This window comes from Bidens hawaiensis, unplaced genomic scaffold (genome assembly GCF_021521415.1).
Source record: "Bidens hawaiensis isolate Kalapana, Puna unplaced genomic scaffold, B.hawaiensis_p1.1 tig00013076_1, whole genome shotgun sequence".
Classification (NCBI taxonomy): Eukaryota; Viridiplantae; Streptophyta; class Magnoliopsida; order Asterales; family Asteraceae; genus Bidens; species Bidens hawaiensis.
The window spans coordinates 113,734-140,627 of record NW_027492102.1 but is presented as its reverse complement, the minus strand read 5'-3'; positions in this window follow the sequence as shown (position 1 = coordinate 140,627).

Below are 26,894 nucleotides of genomic sequence, written 5' to 3'. Positions count from 1 at the left end.
ATCTCATATTCTCATCCGGTTCATTTCATATTCTCTCCAATCAATTAGTGATTTGTTATCAGTTAGCAATTTGTTAATTATTAATTTATTAGAAATAGAGATGATGGTGATGCTACAGTTGAAGTGGACGATCTTGAACAACAATTGGAGGATTTGGTTGATGTGAACTCGGAGGATGATTTCATGGCTTTCGATTAATTGATTGAATCATGTCTTAAATTAAAAATATTGTTATTTTGTGTTTTGAATTGTTGACTTTTATGATTTTGGTATTAAGACTTAGGTATTAATATTATTAGATAACTTTTGGTGTTATGTATACACACACACACACACACACACACACACACACACACACACACACCGCTATCCCACCGCAATAACCGATATCTCAGATATCGGTCATTGGCTGATATCCGCTTTTTTGGCATTAACTGCATAGGGTGAGACCCATGACCCGTGATGTGTGCTGTGCGTGCGGTTAAATATGAAAGAGGTTGAATGATTTGCTTTTGCATAAGATCGTGTTTTAAATTTATTAAAGTGATTTCTACAAAGACTAAAAACACACAAAATAGGCAAGTGTACCTATCGTATATGTAGAATAGTATTGGTAAGAACAAAGTATCGATCTGTGGACACAAATGTTTCTAATAATAAATCGTTGTTTTACTTTAATCGGATGTTTAATCATTTTGGGGTTACTTTTCAAACTTTTTATAAAATATAAATACTTATATAATATATAGGTGACCAAGACAAGAGATTCTAAACGAGTCGTTCAATTATGTGAAGGTTACCATCTAAGATCAAGAATCCACTCCATTCTAGCATTGATAGTTAATATTTAAACATGTGATAAACTTGCCATAGCAATATAGGATAGATAGCTCCTTAAACCTTAAGTGAGTATCTTTGGCACTAAGGAGATAGCATGCATATTTTTAAAGTCCACCATTTCCTAATGTCATGCCATCTCAATGATGTCAATTTAAGTTGGCAAGTAGTTTCGTAAAGTAGAAAGATTAGGATTGACTTCGATTTCTCAAATACCAATTCTAACAACTTCGGGTGGTTGTAGTTCATCACACAACCTCCCCTTGGTTGATTTATGCAGGTTATGATTACACATTCCATTAACATATGATTTCTTTAACTAGCATGATATCCCAAGTAAAGCTATTTTCGGATTACCAAGACATAGAGAAATACATCATAACTTATATCTCATCATTTCTAAGTACAATATAAGGATCCCTGTTTCTTTAATGTATCAAAGTATTTCTATCTTTCAAGAACATGAATCGATCATGAACGATTGCCAATAGAATTGACAACCACCAACTTTGAATTAATGATTTAAGATGGCGAAACATTTCTCATCAAAAGATAATTGTAATATAACCATGTACTTTACTTGACTAAATCACATGTTTTATATGACTATCAAGTAGAACAAAGCTTCTTCATAGATTTTAGATGGTAATAGGAGTTTAGCTCATAATGAGCATAATGATAAACATTAAGATGAATGATGATAACAATACATGATTAAACTTGGAATGATCTAAACAAATGTAGATGAATATTCCTTCTTAATGATGGTGATGATGGATGATGATGATGGTTGATGGTGATGATCTCCAAGCCTTCAAACTCTTCACTAAATCTTCTATGAGAGTGTTAGTGTGTGTTTTTATAAGAGAAAAACGGATAGAATTCTTTTCAAGGCACACTCTTCAAATGGCACAAGAGCCACTATTTATAGACTGTCTGGAGAGAAAAGCACGGCCCTGTGCTTTATCAAGCACGGCCTCGTGCTTACGTGTCCCAGTTGCATGTTGTCAGATCATACATGATGACTCACCACGACCCCGTGCTTCCTGAGGCACGGCCCCGTGTATTTTTATGACATGTGCTAAATTTATTTTGTCGTTTCTGAAAGGTGACCACGACCCCGTGGTTGAGAGGCACGGTCCCGTGTTTTTGTTCCCAGTTTTTTTGTCTTTTCTTGTAGATCTTTGTCTTTTCTGGTGTTCAGAAGCATGGGGGCGTGTTTCTTTGTTTTTTTTTGTGTTTTCTTCTGTTTTTATTCGTCTTTTCGCTTGTTTCTTCGTTTGGGGCTTGGTTTCACCCGAAATTACATTTTATTATGATAAGTAGCCTTTTATGCTATTTTGTTTGATAGAAATTGCAGTTTTTAGAGATTATTTGATGCCGGAAAGATGTATAATTTTATGTACATCAAACATCCCCACACTTGAACATTGCTTGTCCTCAAGCAATCTTTTTATAAATATTCTCTAAAAACAGCAAACTTGGATTATAGCCATCCCTTAAGCGAGCTTCGAGAAAATGGAAACAAAATAACCAATCTTAATTAGTGATAAATAAAAAGAGAATTTTATTTTTATGAGCTTCCGTTTATACAAAACGTCACGTTCTCACAATGTTCACTCACACTCGGTTTTTTTATCTGATCATACCTGTGATGTATGTATGTGAACACTCTTAGTCAGAATGCAACCTGTGATAAATAAGCTTGTAACAAGTTCAAATCTCCACCTTTGTGAAGGGTTGCATAAATCATAAGGTAATACGGGTTGGTTTTGTGTGAGGTGGAATTTTGGTATTTTGTGGTGGATAAGGGCTCTTGGTGGAGGATGGTAAATACAACTTTTCTGGTAGTCGGGGATTCTGAGATGTTTTCGATAGCTAGCTTTTCATCCCGATGATGATTTTTTTAAAGACCTAGTGACTCTTTTAAGGTCAGATCGTCAAGACCAGTTTTATCGAGGATGTGGATAAGTTCTTCCTCAATCCTGTTCTAAACATAACTTCCAACTCTAGTGGACCGTTCGGCTTTGAGCCTAATAACCCCCACCTTCATTATTTCGGTATATTCATGCTGAGACTGAGTTTGACTCCTTCTACATCTTCCTTCGTGGGACCAGTTTCGGCAACCTAATTATAGTTCGTATCTCTTTGCTTTTCTCTTCATTGCGTTATTGGAAATTCCACAAAATGGTGGTCTTTGCTCTTCTTGGCGCCAGTTTTTCCTCACCTCAATGCTAAAGAGAAAGATTCTCTCCCTAAGTTCTAGAGGCAACCTAGGTTTTGTGAAATGTATGCAGCAAAGGAATTTGAAATTGAAAGAATGCATTTCCAGTTCTTTAGGGTCTGCCGGTAAAAGACTAGTGTTGTATTTTCCCGGTGAGATGGATAAAGTGGTAGGGTTTAGGTTTAAGGTTTTTGGGGTTTTGTAATTTGGCGAATGGTTTGATGGAATTTTAACAACATTACCTTCTTCCTTATACAACGCTTCGTGCGGTCTTGAAATGAATAATTGCGACAAGTTCTAAATCACATGAAACATATGACTCACTCAAAGCTTTCGAAAAAAATATTTATATGGTATGATGTTTATCTCACAGTAACAAAGGAATTGGGTATAAACGCCGTATTTTGCATAAATTTATTCTTAATATTACGAAACTTCTATTTTACTTTTTCACTTTCCTTTGTTAACTGGTTATTTGTGAAAAAATTTTCTTGGATTTCTCTTCTGGTTTTCTAAAAATAATCTTTGTTTGCTGCAAAAATATTTGTTGATTTAGAGAATTTTTATAATTATTTGAACAAATAATTGGTCAATTAATTCTCCTCCCCACACTTGAATATCACATTGTCCTTAATGTAGAAAGATTCATGAAAAAGATAAAAATTCTGATTGAGTATAGTGGGTTAGAATGGAGAGTTACTTCCCTACGGGTTAACGAAATTTCAACAGAGCGTCCCTTGTATATCGTCCGTTTTCCTGTTTTTGTACATGTATAATACAAAACTGCAAACAACCACAAACAAACAGGCATAAACTGTTGAAAATTGGGTATGGAATCATCCATCCCTTGCCCTATCGGGCTAAATTAGTTCCTACCATAATGTCTTGGCACATATGACCATAACAGTATCCAAACCAACAAATAAACAAACACAAGCAAGACAGAAAGTAAATTGTTTTAAAACACACATAATAATATCATAAAGTACCACCAAACCATGCCCATGCCTATGCCCGATCTACCAGTGCCGCTAGTCATCAGTTACCCGTGTCCGGGTCGAATGGTCCCCACTGTCTGTCCATGCGATAGCCCAACCGATCAATCTCTCGCCTTGTCTCTGCATATTCGGCTGCTCGCTGTGCATCTGAGGCAACCATTTGCTCTGTAATCCTGTTAAATGAAGCGGTAGTGTTAGATGAGAATTGATCCATGAGTTCGAATATACCCTCGAAAGAGTATCGACTGTCATGTGACGAGATGGGGCCGGCCCCTGATGAAGATGGGCCTCCTCGCTGATGGTAGGTGCGGCGGCGGTACTGTTTGGGCGGTGATCCTCTCCTCTCATGCACATCCTGAAGCATCATTTCTGCAGGGTCTTCTGGGTCCCAAACATGGTTATATCTATCACAAAATCTCCACACATCTGGGTTCTGCCCGATTCGCTGAATCATTTGCATGCTATCACAATAAACAAGGCTGAGGGCTATCGGATCTGGGCTTCGGGTTCCTTCCGTATCCACACGATAAGCTTCATAGAGGTTGTAGATCCAAGGCCCGCCAAAGATCGGTGTATTTCCTTTGGCATTTGCATTTGTCGTGAACAGTTTGCATAATAACATCGTGATGTTACACGGGACATCATTCTTCATGCAGTAAAGTGCCCAAAGATCCCTTAAATTAACAACCCCCTCGCTTTGACCTCTGGCAGTAACACCGTGACTGAGCAAATGGTGAATGTATCTCATGAGTGGGTCTCGTAGCGCTGTGCTCTTTGAGACGCTTGCATTGTATGATTCTGTTCCATAACTCAGTTGCTCCCAAGCCTCTAATCGGGTGTTTCCTGCCTCAGCTTCTTCATCAGCATCTTTATCTGCAAATGTTGTTTTAGCATTAAACAAAATGTCTGAGTTAGTTTCCTCGGTCGTGTAAATTCCCAGATCAATTCCCAGTTGGGTGACAGAAGTTGTGTGTCATTCACCCCCACACCTAAACTCAATTGCATCCTCATCCCACATGTCAAATTTCTTCTTCCTTATGTTGAAAGAGGCCAAAAACTCCTTTGTCAGTTTTGTTACCGCCTCTCCCGTTTGTTTAAACACCCTTTTCCATGGCCCTTTTACAATTGTGTTGTATCAGTCCCATTGGTTAAGTTGGCGCAACGTGTCTTCACAAGCGTAGAAATTTGGTTCTGGGAATCGGTTGTTTAGGTAGCTTAACCTTGAATTAGCTTGTCTGTCTCTTGTTCTTCGTCCGGAAAAGACTAGGAATGCATGAACATCATCTCCATACTCGGCCATCTGCAAATCATACCCAAATTAGTCAAAATTTGACAAAAACTTTCAATTTGCTGGAATAGAGAGCAAAGCACGGCGGCGTGCTTTCAGAGGCACGACCAAGTGCTGTTGCTGCTGTTCATTTCCTGTTGATTTTGACTTTTGGTTAACTTATGATTGACCATGATTCGTGTTGTTTCGGGAACGGCTCGTGTTTTTAACACTAATTTCTACTCTGTACAAATTCGAAATCTCGTTTCTAATCGGTTATAACAATTGGGTTTAGTAGTTTGTTGGATATTTATTTCAAGACCAAAAAAAAACCGAATTGTTCCTTTCAATTAGACATTAACAATCAAACTTTCAACAATCCTATCATCCTATACTCATAAAGTAACCCATATTATTTTCGGGTTTAGACCCAATTTGGCCAATTCAAGAGATTTTAGGGTTAAACTAAACCTATAATGATGAACTTGAATAATATAATTGTTAATTTAACATACCTTTGGTTCGAAATTGATGAAGAAATCAGGGTTATATGGAATGGTTGGCCGTTTTTCGTCCAGAAACAAAGTGGATGTTAGGGTTGATGTTTTGGAAAAGTTATTTTAATCATTTACAAATCGTAACTGTTCAGAAGTCAAAAGCACGTCGCCGTGCTTTTGGAAGCACGATACCGTGCTGCATGATGCAAACAATATTTCTTTTGAATTTTGTTTATTTGTCGAGCTGGTTAATTTTTTTATCTGATTTTCTTTGCTGGTTAGTTTAAGATAATAATTAAAGGTCCTAAATTTCATTAAAACATAGAACATAAAAACATAAAGGAAATGAAAAGTACAACAAAAATTATTGATTCTAACACATAACATTAGCGGGAGCAACTTCAACATGAAACAAAGTCGGGACTTCAACGACCAACATTCCCGAACAAGTCCTGGATATGGGGAGGTGCTCGTTTGGCTTCCAATAGCTTGGAGAGATTTTTGTCGAGCTTAACGATTTCTCGGTTGAGAAAGTTGAGCTTGGAGGCCACATCTTTGTGGTGGCCATCCACAACATGGAATTTTTCGAATCTCAGTAGTTCAACTTTGTTGATTAGCTCGATTACTCGAGCTTCGGTTTGAATGTTGCTTTCAACTTGGTCTCTCATGATTCATTGTAGCCTCATGACCTCATCCTCAAGATTTGAGGATGATTCGTGTTGCTTTCCCTTCCTCACTGGTCTCCATTAAACCTTCTTGCTTTCCATTTCAGAAATGTGTGTTTGGTGTGAATGGAATAGTGAGTTTATGCATGCATTATATAGAGATTGGAAAGTTGAACACGGCCCCGTGCTTAAGGAAGCACGCTCCCATGCTGCTAGGGGAATAAATGTTTCTGAGTTAGAGAATTGTACGGAGTCAGCGCGTATCATGCTGAAGATTCTAGGGTGAACACGACCTCGTGCTTAGGGAAGCACGGCCCGTGCTTTTTGTCACAGATGATTTTCTTGCAATTTTCGGCAAAACGCGAAATCTGGAATTTTTAGAATGATGTTTAGTATGATAATTTAGAAGTTTAGTCATCCTAAAACTTTTCATTAAATTAAAAGGTCCTAAAAACAAATACGGGATAAGCCCGGTTTTCCTAAAAATAAGAAAATAATCGGGTTAAGCCCGAAATCCTAACACATTGTGCATAAAGCACTTGTTTAAACATAAAAGTAGAGAATTAATTCTAGATGTTTCCAAAAGGCTCTCCTCCTCTGAATGGTCCTGGTGGTGGAAAGTACGTGAAACCGAGAACTTGAAACTGGAGTTGTTCGTTGATGTCTCGAAGTTCCATTTTCATATTTTCCACTGAGTCGGTGAGTTGAACGAGGCGCATCTCAGCAAGAATATTCATTTCGGTGAGCTCCTTGACGAGTTCTTGAAGTTTCAAGAGAAGCTCGGTTTTGGAAACATGGCGGGAATCGTTTCTCGGGTGTCGGGAAACGGGGATTGCTTCACTCATTTCATTTGGCATGTTTGAATTTTCAGAGACTATTGGTTTGATTTTTGGTTGGGGTAATGAATGCAATGACACAAGGTTCCTTTTATAGCCAACCAGGATCTTAAGCACGGCCCCGTGCTTTTAGAAGCACGACCTGTGTCTTTGCTCTAACAATTAAGTTGCAAACCAGTCTGATTGAGATTTTTGCAGCAAAGATTCCGGTCCGCGATTTTTGGCACGGGACCGTGCTTTTGGAAGCACACCCCCGTGTTTTTTTTTGTTTTTTTACTGTGTTATGTTATTTACAAGGCCTAGTTTTGCGAAGGTCTTGGCCAGACCTTGTTTCCTTCCTATTCAGGGAGTTGGAGGGTTAGTATCTCCAGAATTTCTTCAAATGGTCCATCGATATATGGATTTAATCGATGTCCATTTACCTTGAACTTTTGGCTATTTGAATTTGAGATCTCAACTGTCCCATAGTCAAAAACTGATTCAACTACGTATGGACCTGTCCAGCGAGACTTCAATTTTCCTGGAAAAAGACGTAAACGAGCGTTGTATAGTAGTACACGATCTCCCACTTGGAATTTCTTATTTCCTTTTAAATGAGCATCGTGCAGATGTTTAGTCTTTTCCTTATAAGACCAGGAATTTTCATAAGCCAATGCTCTTAGTTCCTCGAGCTTGCGAACTTTATCTTCCTGGTTTATGCCGGCGAACGTTAGATCAAAGTTTACTGTTCTGAGAGCCCAGTAGGCTTTGTGTTTTAATTCTACTGGTAGATGACATGCTTTTCCATAAACGATCTTGAAGGGTTTCGTTCCTATGGGAGTTTTGTAAGCCTTCCTAAGGGCCCATAAAGCGTCATCTAATTTTTCTGCCCAATTCTTGCGATTCATTCCTACAGTTCTTTCTAAAATCCTTTTAATTCCTCGATTTGAGACCTCCACTTGCCCACTAGTCTGAGGGTGATATGGTGTTGCCAGTCGGTGGTGAACCCCATATCTTGCTAAGACTTTGTTCATCAGAGTGTTACAGAAGTGGGTACCTCTGTTGCTGATTAGGGCCTTCGGAGTGCCGAATCATGAAAATAACCTTTTCAGAAATCGTACGACAACTCGAGCATCGTTAGTGGGGAGAGCTTGCGCCACTACCCATTTGGATACGTAATCGACTGCTACAAGGATGTATTTATTTCCTAATGAGTTCGGAAATGGGCCCATGAAATCTATTCCCCATACATCAAAGATTTCACAAATCTGGATGCCCTTTTTAGCCATCTCATTTTTGGATGAGATGTTCCCGGCTCTTTGACAAGCATCGCATGCTTGGATCAAAGTATGTGTATATTTGTATATGGTGGGCCAGAAGAATCCTACATCAAACACTTTTCGGACTGTAGTGGTGTTACCGTGGTGCCCACCAGTTGGTTCTTTATGACAGTGTTTTAGGATATCTAGGGTTTCCTTTCCTGCTACACACCCACGAATAACCTGATCTACACCTATCCCAAACAAGTATGAATCTTCCCAGAAGTAGAACTTAAGATCGGAGAAGAATTTCTTCCGCTGTTGATGAGTAAGCCCTTTTCTTAGGATTCTACAAGCTAGGTAGTTTGCGAAGTCGGCATACCAGGGACTTTCGTCTTTCTCCTCTATGACTGCTTGGATATGCATGAGAACTTCATGTGGAAAATTATCATTGATGATTTCCTCGTGATGTTCTTCTGAAGCTGGGCATTCTAAGCGTGAGAGATGGTCTGCGGCGACGTTCTCTGCTCCTCTCTTTTCCTTGACCTCTATATCGAATTCTTGGAGTAGTAGGATCCATCGGATAAGTCTGGGTTTGGCATCCTACTTATTGAAGAGGTACCGTATGGCGGCATGGTCGGTGTAAACTATGGTTTTGGAAAGGACTAGGTAGGATCTAAGCTTTTCAAAGGCGAAAACTGCTGCTAATAACTCTTTCTCTGTTGTGGTGTAATTTTGTCGTGCACATTAAGAGTTTTACTTGCATAGTAAATTGGGTGAAACTGTTTTTCTTTGCGTTGTCCGAGTACGGCTCCAACTGCAAAGTCACTTGCATCGCACATGATTTCGAATGGAAGGGTCCAATCGGGTGTAGTCATGATTGGTGCGTTAACAAGTTTGTCATTTTAATATGTTGAATGATTCAACACATTCTTTAGAGAAGACGAAGGGTGCGTCTTTCTCCAGAAGTTTGGTCATAGTTCTAGAGATTTTGGAAAAGTCTTTTATGAAGCGGCGGTAGAAACCTGCGTGACCTAGAAAACTTCTAATGGCTCTGACTGAAGTTGGCGGTGGAAGTTTGGGTATGGTCTCTATTTTGTCCCTATCAACTTCTAGTCCTGCTTGAGATATCTTGTGATCTAGAACAATGCCTTTTACCATAAAGTGACATTTTCCCAGTTGAGTACTAAGTTTACTTCTTCACACCTAGCCAACATATTGTCGAAGTTGTTTAAACAATGATCGAAGGAATCTCCAAAGACTGAGAAGTCGTCCATGAAGACTTCCATCGAGTTTTTGATCATTTCATGAAAGATGGCCACCATGCAACGTTGGAAGGTGGCTGGAGCATTACATAGTCCAAATGGCATTCTTCGGTAGGCGAAGGTTCCATACGGACATGTAAAGGTGGTTTTCTCCTGATCTTCAGGAACAATAGAAATTTGGAAATTTTCGGAAAATCCGTCAAGAAAACAGTAGAACATTTTTCCAGATAATCGCTCAAGCATTTGATCGATGAAAGGAAGTGGAAAATGATCTTTTCTTGTGGCGTCATTAACCTTTTGGTAATCAATGCAAACTTGCCAGCCTGTGATGGTTATCATTGGTATCAGCTCGTCCTTTTTGTTCATTACGACCGTCATTTTCCCTTCTTGGGCACTACTTGAACGGGACTTACCCAAGGTGAATCCGAGATCGGGAATATTAGTCCGCCATCAAGCAGTTTGATTACTTCCTTCTTCACCACATCTTGCATGTTGGGATTGAGACGTCTTTGATGTTGGACCAAGGGTTTTTATTCTTCCTCCATGAGAATTTTGTGAGTACAAAAGGAGGGACTGATGCCCTTGATATCCTTGATCTTCCATGCGATGGCTTTCTTATGGTTTTTGAGAACCTTAAGAAGTTCGTCTTTCTCTTCTTTGGAAAGGTGAGATGAAATATTTACTGGAAGTTGAGAATCTTTTTCTAAAAGGCGTATTCGAGATGATTTGGTAGTTCTTTTAATTCTAAGGCTGGTGGTTCTTCGATTGATGGTTTTGATTTTTCATTACATTCGGTGATTTCATATATTACTTCTGATACTTCCTGATAATTGTCTTTGATATTTTCATTTTCTAACATGGGTATGTTGAGTGTTTTGTCTAAGACTTGTGTTTCTAGTGGTGTATAAGTGGAGGTATCTCGCATATAGCAACTCACGATGGAATCTATGATGTCGACACAGTATAATGTGTCATTGTGCTATTGCGGATATTGCATAGATTTTCCTATATCAAAAGTGATTGCCTCGTCATTGACCCTGAGAGTGAGCTTTCCGGTCCAAACATCAATAATAGCCTTTGCGGTGGCTAAAAAGGGTCTTCCTAAAATAAGAGGTACACTTTTGTCTTTCTCCATGTCTAAAATCACAAAATCTACTGGGAAAACAAATTTGTCAATCTTGACAAGCATGTTTTCCACAATGCCCCAAGGATATTTGACAGATCGGTCAGCTAATTGAATGCTCATGCGGGTGGGCTTTGCTTCTCCTATCCCTAGTTTTGTAAAAACAGCATAAGGCATTAAATTAATACTAGCTCCTAGGTCAGCCAGGGCATTGCTAACAGACAAATTTCCTATAAGACAAGGGATAGTAAAGCTCCCTGGATCGGTCATTTTTGCTGGTAGCTTGCTTTGGAGGACTGCTGAACATTCTTCACTTAGGGTGACGTGTGAGAGTTCTTCCAGCTTCCTTTTGTTTGTCAGCACTTCTTTGAGAAACTTGGCATATTTTGGCATTTGAGCGATGGCTTCGACAAAAGGGATGTTGATATGGAGTTGTTTGAAGAGTTCTAAAAACTTCCCATACTGAGCTTCCAATCGTTCCTGCTTCAGTTTTCCAAGGTATGGAATAGGTGGAATATAAGTTCGGACTGGCTCCTTGGGTTGTATGGTGCCCGTCGGGGTCAGTCTGTCCTGCGTTTCATTGGGGATTCCATTTCCGTAACTGGTTCTGAAGTGGGTGAGGTAACAGTAGTTGTACCGCTTCTGAGTGTAACAGTGTTAGCTGTTGCATTCGGGTTGGTGATTGTGTTGCTTGGAAGATCGCCATGTGGTCTTTCGGATAATTGTCCGGCAATTTTTCCGATTTGAGTTTCTAGATTCTGAAGTGATGATTTTTGACTTTTAAGATCGGCTTCATGCTTTAACAACACTCCGCTGATATCAACAGCTCTTGAGTCGACCTTCTTTTCTGCTTCATTTGTTTTGGTCATGAGTTGGATTAACATTTCTTCGATCTTTGAGTAGCTTGGGTTTTAATGGCTACTAGAACTTTGATCTTGAAATTGAGGTTTAGGCTGGAAGGATTGATTCATCGGTATTTTTCGATTCCTGGTAAAGTTTGAGCGTTACCTCCGTCTTTCCTGCTGAAATTCGGGTGGTTTCTCTATCCTGGATTGTAGTTACTGAAAGCGTTGTTCTGACGAGCGATGAAATCGACTTCTTCCATGGCCATAATGACTTGCTTACATTCACTTGCTTTATGACTTCCTCCACAAGTGTCACAGGTGAGTCTGGTTTTTGATAGCTCGGCTTGAAGTTGTTCGAATTTTTTAGAGAGGGCTTCAAGCTGTGCCGTGACAAGAGTATTGGAATCGACATGGTGTATTCCTCAAGGACTTCAAATGCTTCGTTAGGTGATTTGGATCCCAGGTCTCCAACAACAATTTGGTCGATAACCTGTTTGTTTTGACTGGATTGTGCGTCAAAGAAAGTTTGTACTTGTAACCACACGCTCAGTCCATGGTGTGGGCATCTTCTCAGAAGACTTTTGTATCTTTTCCCATGCTGCGTGTAGCGATTCATCATCATCGGTCCGGAATCCGGTAATGCTGGATCGGTATTTGGCAGTTTTATCAGGCGGAAAGTATTTGAGGAGAAACTGTTCGACCATCTGATCCCAGGTAGTAATGGAACCAGAGAATAGGGATTCTATCCATTCTAAGGCTTGACCCCTTTGAGAGAAAAGAAAATGTTTGAGTTTGATATGATCTTCTAAACAGTTTTAAATTTTTAAGGTTTCGTAGATTCGTAAGAATCGAGATATGTGAGAAAGAGGGTCTTCATCGAGGAGACCGTGAAATTGAACTGAATTTTCCACCATGTGAATGGTGCTTGATTTGATTTCGAAATGTTCGGTGATATCGGGTGGAGCCACTCCATTGCCGTAGCCTTGGAGAGTTGGCTTGGCATATTGGCTCATGTTCGGCTCATTGTTCTGGGCTGCCATCATTTCTTCGCTTTGATTTTCTCCTGATGTGGTGGCGTCTACTGATTCGTCTTTGATTGCTTCGGCGGTTTCTGCTGTCCGTTTACGTGCTCGTCGACGAAAGAGTCGTTCCGGTTCAAAAATTGGAGAAATAAGCTCAGGCTCAAAAGCAGAGGACATACATGGGACTAAATCAAAATTAAAACTAAAGCAACAGTTAGCTAAGATTAGTCTAAGTTAAACTACAAGTTAGGCTAAGCTATTTTAAACTAAACTAAACTAAAGTCTAAATTAATCTAAAGTAAGTAAGGTAAATAAATGTTAAAATTAGGCTAGCCGAAAAATTATATAGTTTAATAGTAATTAAAAAAAATAAATGAAATAAAAGTTATGAAAAAATTGTACAATTATAGACAATGATTAAATTAAAACTTGGATCGTTCTTAGAAACGTACCGTGTCCCCGGCAACGGCGCCAAAAACTTGATGTGTGCTGTGCTTGCGGTTAAATATGAAAGAGGTTGAATGCTTTTCTTTTGCACAAGATCGTGTTTTAAATTTATAAAAGTGATTTCTACAAAACTAAACACACACAAAATAGGCAAGTGTACCTGTCGTATATGTAGAATAGTATTGGTAAGAACCAAGTATCGATCCGTGGACACAAATGTTTCTAATAATAAATCGTTGTTTTACTATAACCGGATGTTTTAATCATTTTGGGTTTAATTTTCGAACTTTTTATAAAATATAAATACTTATATAATATATAGGTGACCAAGACAAGAGATTCTAAATGAGTCATTCAATTATGTGAAGGTTACCATCTAAGATCAAGAATCCACTCCATTCTAGCATTGATAGTTAATATTTAAACATGTGATAAACTTGCCATAGCAATATATGATAGATAGCTCCTTAAACCTTAAGTGAGCATCTTTGGCACTAAGGAGATAGCATGCGCATTTTAAATTCCACCCATTCCTAATGTCATGCCATCTCAATGATGTCAATTTATGTTGGCAAGTAGTTTCGTAAAGTAGAAAGATTAGGATTGACTTCGATTTCTCAAATACCAATTATAACAACTTCGGGTGGTTGTAATTCATCACACAACCTCCCATTGGTTGATTTATGTAGGTTATGGTTACACATTCCATTAACATATGATTTCTTTAACTAGCATGATATCCCAAGTAAAGCTATTTTCGGATTACCAAGACATAGAGAAATACATCATAACTTATATCTCATCATTTCTAAGTACAATATAAGGATCCCTGTTTCTTTAATGTATCAAAGTATTTCTATCTTTCAAGAACATGAATCGATCATGAACGATTGCCAATAGAATTGACAACCACCAACTTTGAATTAATGATTTAAGATGGCGAAACATTTCTCATCAAAAGATAATTGTAATATAACCATGTACTTTACTTGACTACATCACATGTTTTATATGACTATCAAGCAGAACAAAGCTTCTTCATAGATTTTATATGGTAAAAAGAGTTTAGCTCATAATGAGCATAATGATAAACATTAAGATGAACGATGATAACAAATACATGATTAAACTTGGAATGATCTAAACAAATGTAGATGAATCTTCCTTCTTAGTGATGGTGATGATGGATGATGATGATGGTTGTTGGTGATGACCTCCAAGCCTTCAAACTCTTCACTAAATCTTCTATGAGAGTGTTAGTGTGTGTTTTTATAAGAGAAAAACGGATAGAATTCTTTTCAAGGCACACTCTTCAAATGGCACAAGAGCCACTATTTATAGACTGTCTGGAGAGAAAAGCACGGCCCTGTGCTTTATCAAGCACGACCTCGTGCTTACGTGTCCCAGTTGCATGTTGTCAGATCGTACATGATGACTCACCACGACCCCGTGCTTCCTGAGGCACGGCCCCGTGTATTTTTATGACATGTGCTAAATTTATTTTGTCGTTTCTGAAAGGTGACCACGACCCCGTGGTTGAGAGGCACGGTCCCGTGCTTTTGTTCCCAGTTTTTTTGTCTTTTCTTGTAGATCTTTGTCTTTTCTGGTGTTCAGAAGCATGGGGGCGTGTTTCTTTGTTTTTTTTGTGTTTTCTTCTGTTTTTATTTATCTTTTCGCTTGTTTCTTCGTTTGGGGGTTGGTTTCACCTGAAATTACATTTTATTATGATAAGTAGCCTTTTATGCTATGTTGTTTGATAGAAATTGCAGTTTTTAGAGATTATTTGATGTCGAAAAAATGTATAATTTTATGTACATCAACCCGCTTATTTTTTTACTCTAAAATTGTTTTTTTAATTATAAATATTATATATTTTTTTAAGGAAATCAAATATTATTTTTTAGTATCTCCCTATTTTATAGGTTTTTCATATCAAATATTTGGTGAGATTAATTTTTTATTTCATGAAATGTTATAACCTGTTTAAGAAATATCTGGGTTTGGTGAGACCCATACCCGTGAATTCGGGTCAAATGCATGAGAAGCCTCCATTTAAAAATCAAGCAAACCTGATGACTCCAAAAAACGGGGGTGCGACAACATCGCGGCACGTAGGATTTTTATGTTTTCGTTTATATATTATATATATATATATATATATATATATATATATATATGGGTTCAAATAAAAAAAATTGTTTTGTGAGAAGTGTGAGAAGACTTTAAAATAAAGTACACCACCTAAATAAGACACTATACAATGTAAATAGAAAACTATACAACTTTTAGAAACTACCAATCTCAACCACTAGATCCTAGATCCAAGGGTCTACATCTATTCTTATTTTCTCACAAAAATATTGTTTTTTACGTTAACCCTACCATATATATATACATATATGTATATATATATATATATATATACATAGGATCAGGATCATGTGAGGACTATTTTGAAATTAGGAACTTTGGAACCATTTTGGATCACAAAAAACCTAAAAATAAAAAAAAATCATAAAACAAAAAAAATGAAAAATATTAAAAAAAACAAAATTCTTATTTATCATCCCGGTTTAAAAAACGTCTCGGTTTAGCTAAATTATACACATATCTATAATATGCACATATATATATATACATGGTTTTTTATACACATATGTACAATTTAAAGTATATGATGATAATGAACATAAGTGCACATTACGTAACTAGAGATTAATGAAATTATACACATGTGTATACTACGAAGTTATTTTTTTATTTTTTATTTTAAATATGAAACCGGAATGAAATATAAGAATTTTGATTTTTTTACTTTTTTTTGTGGCTCAAAATGGTTCTCAAAGTTTTCAATTTTCAAATAGTTCTCTTAGGATCCTTACCCTATATATATATATATATATATATATATATATATATATATATATATATGTTGTTTAAGAATTGAATACGTTACTTTAAAACTTAGGGTTACAAATGAAATACACAAACCTAGAGAGAATAGATTGGGAAAAAAACACTTTTATGTAAAAGTTTAAAAGTTTTAGGGACTGGATGCAAACAAGTGAATAAAGTGGTTAAATATTAAAAAATCTTAACTTGTTTAAACCTAAAAACCTAACCGCTATTTTACAAATTACACAACTTCTCTATCTTCTTCTTCCTAGAAACGTTTTGGACTCGTTGTAACATTCGTTAATTTCAAACTCAAAAACCCGACCCATTTTTAATTTTCGATGTGATTCGATTAATAATACATATACCCATATGTTACATATTTCATGCGTAATAGCATTTCTTTTCTAAAGTTATTTAATAATATTATACGTTACTAATATATATATATATATATGTGTGTGTGTGTGTGTGTGTGTGTGTGAGGTTAGAATAAGAAGTGAGTTATTTGTAAGAAGTGTGAGAAGTAATATTGGGCTTTGGATTTGATCATCTGATGGTGGATATTATTAGTGTGTGTTTTGTTCGGTGTGTTTTATTTTGTTAAGGGTAAAAACCACTTATTACACTTCTTAGGATAGTTTTACTTCTTATTTTAACCTTGCACTATATATATATATATATATATATATATATATATATATATATAAATTATAACACTCATGATTTCTTTCTTTATTCAAATATCACATAAATAACATTATTGATGCATAACCAAAGTACATCCTTTTAATTTAGTTATGTCACATTTATTTTTACCTAAAGTTATTTAATTTTAAAAGATGAAAAAAAACTTCCTACACCATTTAAATTTTGGTCAAACCTCCTTCCCCAAAGCACTCTCCTAATCAATTTTTCATTAAAATATTCTTAAAAGTAACCTCCTTATTTTAGTATGAATAAGAACTCACTCCCACCCCTTTAATTCTTTGCACCACTCTATGAAAAGTTCAAGAGAATTATTTATTTATTTTTCCATTTCAAACGTAGGACTTTAATTAGGAATATTGGATTTTAATAATTCATATTGAATGATATTGGCCGATAATAATCCCTATTAATTTTATCGCCACTGGCGGTCCCAAATTCAAAAAAACTGTCCCCCAATGGTACCCCCGTTAAAAAGTACTTAACGGCATTATACTTTTTTTTCCGAATTTCAAACTAACTTTTTAGGGCTATTAATCGGAAGAAAGATACGAGTCGAATGATATAAAACTTAGCTCCAAACAATGATCTAAACGACTTGATTTTGGTTAATTGTAAGTTCAAACACCCGAATTGAAGGATTGCTTCGTCATTATGAAGCACTGTTTCGAACTAAGTTTTACACCAATCGACTCGTATCCTCCTAATGATCAAAAGACCTAAAACATTAGTTTGAAATTCAGAAAAAACTATAACGCCGTTAAGTCATATTTAATGGGGGACCGTTGAGGGCCAACTTTTTGGAATTTGGGATCGCCAGTGGCGATAAAATGAATAGGGATTATTATCGGCCAATACCATTTAATTGGGATTATTAAAACCCAATATTCCTTTTAATTATTCAAGTCTTTTCATCTTATTTGTATTTATTTTAATTCTTGTTCATACTAGTTAATCAAATGGTCACATGACCATAAAACAATCATGTCTAGGCATCCACATAATCCATACACCATGGTGTATAGGGTGGTTGAGACAAAGAACACAAGGAGATGATCGATTACACAAAGGTCACGCTTGAACCGTTCTTATATATTTATTTATCTTTTTTGAATCTTTATTTTTATTATTCAAAGGAGCGAAGGATTTTTGATGATATATGCTCATAAATATTATATAATCATATCCAAAAAAGTCCATAATTTTATTTCATCAAAATCCTTTTCGAAATCGTTAAAATATTGCTTCTAACAATATTTCAGTTTTGACATTAGATATAGCTGTAAAAGAAATATGCATATCTTGTTCATAACAAACTGAAAAAGTGAAATACCAGATTCTATGTTACACTGCATTGAAATACGGTTCTAAAAACTACTTTTACGCATTTTAATTCATTCGTATGAATTCGCAATCAATATTTATAAACAGTGCGCGGATTCGTACCCTCTGATTTACTTGGCTGTTTTGGCCTATTTAGGTTACGAATTTGTAAAAATTTTGTAAATGAAAGTTGTTCAAACATTTTAGTTTAGTATACTGGGAAGTCTTGATTTATAATAAAATTGTTTGATATTTTAAATACCTTAAACAAAACAGAATAGTTTCCTGCCCAAAACGGATTTTGTATTTCATCTGACTTTTTGATCTTTTCCTTGTTTTTATCTTATTATTTATTCATTTAATTTAGTATTCTTTAAACTTTATAATCCCGTTAGTTAGGATTTAATTATTATACTCTGTTTATTTATAGTTCGTGAGTTTCGATCAATATTTTTCTTTAATGTGCTTTCGGTTGTCATTCTAATTTTAACTTAATCTCAAAGGTGAGTTCCTCACACCCCCGTTTTACTCTTTTACTACTTTGAGGGTAACATATATATTCTTTCCAAATTACAATTTCGTTTAATTATTATTTACAAACTACAATTCGCTACATGAACTTGTGTGTTTACTTGTTACTTGCTCAAAGATTACGTGCATGGATTACTTCAAGTTACTATGATCATACGCCACCCTTTGCGTTCAAGACATTTTTTGTTATGAGTGGAAAATGGCCTCATTATCCGAGTACGATGGTGCACAATCCCAACTGGAAAGGACATTACTCGCACATTTACACTTTCATGGAATTGTATGATTTTTATGTACTTATATCAAACTTGTGTGAACTCACAAAGTATTCATTTAGTTGACATTATTATATATATATATATATGCTATAGGTACATCTATTCGAAGTTGACACAAGAAGAAGACATTAGAACTTAGAATATTTTAATAAATTGACAAGTTGTTAAATTGTTTTATTTTCCGTGTATTTCTTGTTACAAACTTGTGTACTTAATGTTTAAATTAATTAATGATAATATTGTCACTTAATAGTGTCACATGTGTTTTGAGCAATCTATATGTCACACTCATGCGTTTCCGCTTTAGCCGGGGTGTTACACCCGTCCCCATTAACCCGATTCGTTTAGGAAACGTTTTCAACGCGTTTCGACGGCGTTTCCGTCCCCAGACCGTCCCCGGGACGGGGACTCAACCCTAATTGGCATTTTCGTGCATCATAGGTTCAAATCTCATAATAAATTAATGATCATTTGCATATTTTCCTCTCTAAACCATGTTTAATTGCATATTTATCCAACCAAAACATTCGATTGCATACTTCCTCATCCTTTGATGAAACTTTTATGTTGACAAAATTGTCCTAACTTCTCTAATGTTGAACCACTCCAAAAATCCCTTCATTTTTTATAAATTTAAATAATCATAAAACAAAAATAAATGCAAAATAAAAAAAAATAAAATCCACAAAATGTTTATCTAGTATCCTCGTTTCAAAAAACAAAATAACTTAGGATTAGATTTGGGAGGGGATAGGTTTTTTTAGCCGGGGGTGTTTTAGGGGTGGGGGTTGGTTTTTTTAGCCGAGGGGTGGTGTGTGTGTGGGGGGGGGGGGGTTAGCTGGGGGTGAGGTGGGGTGGGGTGGGGTGAGGTTAGGTTTTTTTAGCGGGGTTAGGTATTTGGTTGAAAACCCACAAAAATAAGGCTAAAATAGTTATTACATAAACTAATTTTAATTAAAATAAGTAAAAAATGATTAAATTTATCAATTTTGTAATTAACGAAGGAAGAATATGTAATTGCCACATAATCAAAAGTTAAAGTTCAAGTCTCATTATTATAAACAAAAATGTGTAAAGTTAAGTGTATATTGGTTAATTATTATAAACAAAAAGGTGTAGCCTAGTATAAAATGGTGACTCTAATTGGTAATTTTACATTTATCATTTTCTTTATTTTAATATTTGAAAATGGTTTACCATGGTAAAAGAACGTATTCAAACATGTTTAATTTGCTTAGCCTGTTTATAAGACGAACAACACATCAAACTTGTTGTGTTACTTAGGCTTATATGCCAAAGTAATATACTCGTGATTCGTTTATTTATTTAAAGGACATAATTTTATAAATAAAAAAAACATGGGTTGCAGTTTTTTATAACTTTTTATTTTATCGTCTAAATGTGTCTTATTATTTTCTAACCATGTTTAGTGAATTGTGATATATTTATAACCCTTACATTCTTATTGATGCACAACATATATATATACTAGTTTTTATCCCCCGTATTACGGGGGTTGTTCTATATTATTTGTTTCTAATATATATTTATTTTTTGAATTTTTATCATTTTTATTGTATGAAAGTTAATAATATACTTATGGTTTGATGATGAATTGTTTCACAAACAAATGAGATGTATAACCCGGTTTAAAGGCTATATGGTTTGATGAGACCAAAGACCCGTTTATTTTTTTACTACAAATTGATTTTGTAATTATAAATAAATATATATATTTTTTTAAATAAATCATATATTAATTCTTATTATCTCCCTACTTTATAGGATTATTATATCAACTATTTGGTGAGATTAGTTTTTAATTTAATGAGGTGTTATAACCCGTTTAAGAAATATATGAGTTTGATAAGACCCATACCCGTGAATTCGGGTCAAATGCATGAGAAGCCTCCATTTAAAAATCAAGAAAATTTGGTGACTCCAAAAAAGGGGAAGCGACCATATCGCGACACCTAAGATTTTTGGGTTTTCGTTTATATATATTATAGACTAGTTTGAGCCTCCCGTATTACGGGAGTTTATTTAAGTTTTTTTTTTAATCGTTTTGCTATTTTATGATAATTTATTTTATTTTTTAACGTAGTTTGTTTTAATTTAATACATATATATTAGTTTGTTATTATATTTTTTTTGCGTTTGGGTATTTTCAATTGAGATGTGTAGGTTTTTTAGATTTTTCACGAACAAAAATACACGAACACGAACACGAACATGTTGGTTTTTTAAATGAACAAACATGACCACAAATATTTGTCTAATGAAAAAGGGGAAGTTGATGTAGTTGAAGATGGCGGGTAGTATCGAAAGTTAAATGGCGATGGAGATGATAGACCAAGAATGGAGAACATGTAAAGAAGATAAATTAAATTAGGGTTTGAGGATGAAGGTATTTACCAATAAATAAGATCTTATAACCCATTTGTAACATCCTAAAATATTATAATATTAAATAAAGAAAGTTGCGTTTAGTTATCGAGTGTTAAAAATTAATCTATGCTAAATAAAGAAAAGATCATGGATTGGGATTAAATAAGATGGATTAAAGGGTAATGGGCTTTAGGTCCATGGGCCTTGGGGAATATAAATATCCCCCTAAACCAACCTGAAACCCTGAACCCTCATTCATTTCCATCTTAATCTCTACACACTCAAAAACACACACATACACTTACACCTATATACGGCCGAGAGCGAGAGCGGGATCCAAGGCTAAGTAAACGAGATTCTTGATAGATCCTTCAATACGCAAGATAAATACAAGGTCTATGGTTCGTGACTAAGTCAAACAAACACGAAAAGGTACGTTTTGGATCTTAAAGTTTACGTTTTTATAAACGTTTAGCCTTGAAACTTAGAACGAGAATGGATCGGGTCTAAACGAAACGTAAAGTAACAAACTTGATGTTGGAAATGAACTTGACAAACCTATGGCTATGTGCGGCGACTTGTTTTGAACATCCTTAAGCTTAAAGATCCAAGCTTTATAGTATATACGGGATATATACGAACGGAAACGGTTAGGGAACGTTAGTGGGTGATGTCGAACCATAACAAGGGTATTAAAATCGCCAAAATTCTTGTTAAGATTGATAAGAACCAAACCCGTAGCTGAACTGAATAACTTCGCCAGTTGATCAAGTTCGCCAGATGCTAAGGGCTGGCTATAACTTCGCCTGCCAAATAAGTTCGCTCATGGCTAAACTTCGCTACATGCTAAGTTCGCTGGTGGCCAAGTTCGCTTGTATACAAGTTCGCTGATGATAAGTTCGCTTATTGTTAAGTTCGAGTAATGATAAGTTCGCTGGAGTTAGCAAATTAGAAAGTAAATTAAAAACCTAATGAAAAATGTGTTAAGACAGTTAATGAAAATAAATTTTTCCAAGCTGACCTGGCAGCTCCTGCCCCTTGGACCCTGCTAGGGGCTGCCGCCCCTAGACCCCGCTGTCAGGGGCTCTGCCCCCGGACCCCCGTTCGTTGTGGGTTATATAAAGATGGAAATACAACATGAGTAGTAGTAGTTAATTGATATATGTAAATATTATACAGTTAGCCGTGCACAGGTCAAGAAGGGAATAACGATTAACGGAGAGCGTAACAGGATTCAGGTGAGTTTCTAGCCCCACTTCTGTGTTATGTTTTCGGGGCTGTGTGCATACTCGATATGTTTGTTAATACAGTTATCCTAAGTGACAAGTGTATGCCTTATATGAATGATGTGAAATGTATGAGTGTTTGCTTGTTAGTACGTGAACGATCTTCGGATATTGCACGTACTGTCAGGTTGTAGTGTTACGTATAAGGTAAGTATAATGTATTGCTTATATGTATGAATGCGATAAAGTTAATAAACGAAGGAAAGGCATGGTTCTATGGTAACGAAGAGGGACCAGACCCTAATAATATCTGTGATGTTAGGGACCAGACCCTAATAATATCTGTGATGTTAGGGACCAGACCCTTATAATATCTGTGAGGTTATAGGGCGAAAGGCTCTTTAAAACGTATGCTTATGTATGTAAAGAAAGTATGAAGGTAAGAATGAAAGCATATGCACTTATGTGTGTATGAAAGAAAGTTAAGAGGTTAAGTATGAAATGTAAGAAGGTATTGTATGAGCATGTGATTAACTAGAACTCACTCAGCGTAGCTGACTTTTAGTATGCACGCAGGTGAGTAGAATGAGGTAGGTAGCTTGAGGAGGACACATGGCAGAGTTGGACGAAGCTGGCATCTGAAGATTTTGCTATGATGTTTTATTTTAACAGACTATGTTTTGTTTTTAAATGACTATGAATGCTCGATAAGACAAGAATTATGGTTATGGAATGTAATGGTTTGAATGTTTTTAATGTTTCGCGAATGTTATAATTAACTTTGATATTTAGAACGGCGTTTATGAGTAAATTCAACACGAAAATAGGGCTACCGGTAACGGGACCTTACACCATTTGAGAGCTATTATGGTTTTGTAAGACCCATAACTCGTGAAATTTATTTTTTGATGATTAAGGGGTTATTTTACAAATAAATGAGATGTTATAACCCGTTTACGGGTTATTCAGGTTTGGTGAGACCCATGACCCTCGAAAAAGTATTGTTTGATTATGAAAGAGTTTCACAAATAAATGAGATATAACCCATTTAAAAACTATCTGGGTTTGGTAAGACCCATACCCGTGATTTCGGGTCAAATGAACGAGAAGCTTTCATTTAGAAATTAAGCAATCTGGTGGCTTTAGAGAATGTGGGGAACAACCTGAGAGCGACACGTAGGATTTTATGGTAGTCAATTATATAGATAGTTATATATATATATATATATATATATATATATATAATATAAGAGAACCCTTTGCAAATTGAGAACTTTGAGAACCATTTTGGACCACTAAAAACATCTTTAAAAAAATACTTAAAAAAATCATAAAACAAAAAATAACAAAAATTTTAAAAAAGTAAAAAAATCAAAATTCTTATATTTCATTCCGGTTTCATTAAAAAATATAAAAAAATATAAAAAACAAAAAAAACGTCTTATTATACACATATGTATAATTTTATTTAATCTTTAGTTACGTACACATATGTACAGTATCATTTATCTTAATTTATACACATGTGTATAAAAAAATCATGTAAATGTACATATATGTATATATTATACATATGTGTATATAATTTGCTAAACCGAGTTTTTTTTTTATTTTTTAATGAAACCGAGATGTTAAAATAAGAATTTTGTTATTTTTTTACTTTTTTCAGTTTTGTGTTTTTTTTATTTTACGATTTTTTTTTTATTTTTGGGTTTTTTATGGTATAAAATGGTTCTCATAGTTCTCAATTTCAAAAAAGTTCTCTTATGATCCTGATCCTATATATATATATATATAGAGGAATGTTAAAATAAAAAGATAAACTTTCATAAGAAGTGTATGAAGAAATCTAGGCCATTGGATGAATTATAACACATAAGGGTATATTTGTCCAAAAATTTTATTAAGGAATTAATCAGATTATTAATAACACCTATTTTTTGGATCTTATTTTGGATGAACTAGGAGAGAAAGAGAGAGAGAGAGAGAGCCTCGTGAGAGTGTGTAATTGAACCAAAGGGAAGAAGAGAGACTGGCTCTCCTGCGCCACCACCGATGACGGATCCAAGTTGGGTTGTTCCTCTAACAACATATGTTTCCAGCGAGCAATTAGAATTCCGTCGCTGCAGCGGCGGCGACTCGTTATCCAATAGACAGTGGTGACGATTACGGGTCCAGATGAGCCGTGGAGTGGAGATTTAGTTTCCAAGGGCTGTTTTGAGTAGATCGAATTAACAATTGTGGATGTGGCTTGTTAAAGAAGATTTGAAGCAAGAATACACCACAAGATTAATTATTAGTTGAGCTTTCAAAGGTGATTTCATTTATTTAGTAGTTTTTTTTTCCTTTAATAGTTCACACGTAATGCAATAATAATATGATATGTGTTTGTATTTCTTGGTTAGTGTGTTTTAGCTATTGGTGTGTTTCTATTAATATGTTTTATCTAATTTTCTGAAGTTATACTTGTGTTTTAATTATTGGTGTTATATCAAGAGAAATATGTTGAGTGCAAAGGGGGGCATATGATCATACTAACTTGAAGTAATCCATGCACGTAATCTTTGAGCAAGCAACAGGTAAACAAACAAGTGCATGTAGCGAATTGTAGTTTGTAATAAGAAATAATAAACAAATGGGTTTGAATACAATATACATGATACCTCCGAAATATGTAAAATCGTTAAAAAGAGGGTGTGAGAAACTCACCTTTAAGATTGAAGCTAAACTTGGAATGACTACCGAAAGCACGTTAAAGAAAATGATCGATCGAACCTCACGAATTATAAATAAACAAAATATAATAATTAAAGACTAACTAACGGGATTGTAAAGTTTAAAGAATACTATATTAAATGAATATCTGAAGGGAACACGCTTTTTCGACCGCGGGGTGGTATGATTGTCGGGCTCTCTCCTCGTTCCGGAATAAATAATAAGATAAAAACAAGAAAAATATCAAAAAGGAAGATAAAATATAAATCGGTTTTTGGACAAGAAACTGTTATGTTTTGTTTAAAGTATTTAAAATATCAAACTATTTTATTATAAATCAAGACTTTTCAGTCTACTAAATTAGAATGTTTTGAACAACTTTCATTCAGAAAAGTTTTACAAATTCGTAACCTTAAAAGGCCAAAACAGCCATGTAAATCAGAGGGTACGAATCTGCGCACTGTTTATAAAATATTTATTGCGAATTCATAGGAATGAATTAAAATGCGTAAAAATAGTTTTAAGAACCGTATTTTAATGAAGTGTATCATAGAATCTGGTATTGCACTTCTTCAGTTTGTTATGAACAAGATATGCCTATTTCTTTTACAACTATATCTAATGTCAAAACTAAAATATTATTGCTATATGGACTTTTTTGGATATGATTATATAATATTTATGAGCATATATCATCAAAAATCCTTCGCTCTTTTGAATAAAAAAAATAAAGATTCAAAAAAGATAAATAAATATATAAGAACGGTTCAAGCGTGACCTTTGTGTAATCGATCATCTCCTTGTGTTCTTTGTCTCATCCACCCTATACACCATGGTGTATGGATTATGTCTAGACATGATTGTGTTATGGTCATGTGACCATTTGATTAACTAGTATGAACAAGAATTAAAATAAATAGAAATAAGATGAAGAAGACTTGAATAATTAAAATCCTACATTTGAAATAGAAAAATAAAGAAATAATTCTCTTGAACTTTTCAAAGAGTGGTGCAAAGAATGAAATGGGTTGGAGTGAGTTTTTGTTTATACTAAAATGAGGAGGTTACTCTTAAGAATATTTTAATAAAAAAATTGATTAGGACAGGGCTTTGGGGAAGGAGGTTTGACTAAAACTTAAATGGTGTAGGAAGATATTTTTCATTTTTTAAATATAAATTTCTTTAGGTAATAATAAATGTGACATAACTAAATTAAAATGATGTACTTTGGTTATGTATCAATAATGTTATTTATGTGATATTTGAATAAGAAAAATCATGAGTGTTATAATTTTTATTTATATATTAGTAATGATTAATATTATTAAATAACTTTAGGAAAGAAAACTATTACATACGAAATGTAACGTATGAGTATATGTATAATTAACCGAATCACCTCAAAAATTTAAAATGAGTCGGGTTTTCGGGTTTGAAAATTAACGAATGTTGCACATGGTGAGCTTATACTACATTTCATTCATTCGCATTTAAGTTCATTATTATGATTCGGATCCAGTTACAATTCATCATTAATTTAATCGCGATCCTGTTGTTGAATTGTTG